This window comes from Anas acuta, chromosome 4 (assembly GCF_963932015.1).
Source record: "Anas acuta chromosome 4, bAnaAcu1.1, whole genome shotgun sequence".
In the NCBI taxonomy this organism is placed as follows: domain Eukaryota; kingdom Metazoa; phylum Chordata; class Aves; order Anseriformes; family Anatidae; genus Anas; species Anas acuta.
In genome coordinates this window covers 31299554-31302036 of record NC_088982.1, presented here as the reverse complement: position 1 = coordinate 31302036, position 2483 = coordinate 31299554, and positions in this window count along the sequence as shown.

The following is a 2483-nucleotide window of genomic DNA, read 5'->3' as shown; positions in this document are numbered from 1 at the left end:
GGCAGGGCAGGGGGCAGCCAACCGGGGAGCGCAGCGCGGAGCAGTGGGCGGGAGGAGGGGAAATGGCGGGCGGCCGTTGGGCGCCTCAGGGAGGCGGTGAGGTGCCCTGTGGCTGTGTGGGGCCGCCTGCTGGCTGTAGGGCGGTGGCTGCTTCATTCTGGCCGTGCCTTGTGTTTAGGGCACGTGTCCTTTAGCCCATGCTAATTTTGCGAGTTTAAATTCCCCCTAGGCGGGGGGTTTGCTGCCTTTTGTCAAGTAAATGTAGGGTTCCTCCCATAACCACAGCCGGGTGCGAGGGGGTGCGGTGTCCTCAGCGCTGCTGAAAAGGGGGGCAGCTGGGGAGCGCTTAGGGATGCGCGCTTCTGTCTCTTTCTTTTTTTTCCTTCCCCCTTTAGGGGGATGGTGGGCCTGGGGTAGAAGATCAGCGCCACTCTTAGGCAGCAATTTGGGGAAGGGGCCTTGAGCTCCTTGCAGAAATGGCCCGAGGAAATGGGAAGCTTGGGGAAGTGACTCCAGAGCTCGCTCAGCCCGGGGCGCTTTGTGGTGAGCTGTGTGTCTTTTGAGAGAGCCTCGGGATGACTTGCAGCTAGTTAGGAGCTGAAAAAATACATCTGTCATGGAAATAAGCTGTGATGCCCTGGTTACATACCTGTGTAGGATTAACAGTTACTCATATCCTAATGTCTTGGAATGTCTCTGTCTAAAACATGCTAATAGCCTTGAGGTTCCCTTCAAATCCCTGTACACATCTTTCGCCATACTTTATATCTTGTACAGTATTACTAACACTACATAAATGCTTTCTGTTGCTGTTTAAGCTTACGTGGATCTTGTTTACAAAAACACTGTCTTAAATTGTAATTAAGATCTGGTGTTGGCTTCAATGGCCATGTTTGTGATAAATAGTCTCTTAAAAGCACAGAGAGGAGGCTGGGTAGTATTTGGTAGGGCCAGATAAAGACCTGAGAGAGCCTGTGAATCTCAGCATGGACAAAAGGCAAAGCCAGCCTCAGGAGTTCCCTTCCTTTCCTACTCATGGTCATTGCAAGCAGGGTCGCTGAAGTGACATTTGTGTGTTTCTTTTCCCCAAGAAATAATTAAGAGACAAAGAGACCTTAGTCATTTGATGCTCAGCATTTATTCAGATTTAGAAATGAAGCAGAGAAGGGTTGAGAGACACACACCAGCTTCAGTAGTGGGCGTGTGAAACAGGGACCCTGTTGTTGGTGGTCCTCCGTTTTCAGCGCATTGCTGACAGAAGGTGTGAAGGAGAGGTGGGAAGTAGAAGATCATCTAGAAGCAGCAGCGTCCTGCAGGAGACAGCCATGGTTATCCAGGTAGGCACCTGCAGAGCAGTAGGAGAATTGCAGGTTAGAACCAAGAGCATTTAATTGTTTTAACATCTTAATGAACATTTTATATGAGCCCTTAGCAGTGTAATTGTCTTTTGAAGCCATAGCCCCGAGAGGAGGCTGTTTCTGTGTTCATGGGAGGTAGCTGGGCAGCTCCTGACAGCTGGGTGTACAACTGGCTATGGTGTGGCAAGTCCAAGTAGCATGTTTCTTTCTTCTCTGTGAAGTGATTAAGATAATGTGCAATGCTGAAGGAAATGAAAATCACTTAAGTTCTGCAAAGTACTCTGCAGAATGATTACAGTGCAGAATGGAAAAAGTAGGCAAATGTCATGGCCGTGCTTGCTGAAGACTTATTTTTGTACAAGATACGTTGCTTACCTCAGGCTTGCAATCAGGAAGATCGAGCAGCCCTGAGCCTTTCCAGGAAGGGGCGAATAATGGGACGAAAAGGCCAGAAAATGGGTCGTCTTGTTGGGGGTCGTGTTGTTGGCTGTGAAAAGAAAGGCATTGTTCATCAGTGTTTTACAGGTCAGGGCCTAGTTAAATCTGAATGTTACAACTGGTGAGACCCAGTAATTTAGAAACAGAAGCCTTACCGCCTCAGTGCTCTCCCCACCAGAGCTATCGCTGTCGTCTTGCTGTAGAAGAAGAAACAATTTTTTGTTAGAGCAAAACACACTAGAAAGAACAAAAACACTTCTATTTGTTTTTTTTTTTGATTGTTTGTTTGTTTTAAACAAAGCATTCAGTTGTTTATTTTTAAGTGTATCCTGTTAGAAAGCCAAGATCTGCAGAGGAAACTTGTTCTTCAGTGTCTGGAAAATAGTCAGCTATGCGAAGAAGGAATTGGGGGGGCCCACTGATGGGCTGGGAGTGACCTTGCAATTTCTCTTTTGCTTTAAAGTTTGAGCAGGACTCGATCTTAAGCCAGGAGTCTGGAATGGGAGTACAGTACATGTGTTCAGCCTTGCACCAGCCATTGGTATTTCTGAGGCTCTCCCATCGGTTACAAAACCTTGCGATTTCCAAGTGACAATGTGAAGGTTGCCCGCATCGGCTGCCCGCTTGTTTCTTTGTTCAGTACTTACAGCATTGGCGACAGCAAGGACCATGCTCATGACGCAGGAC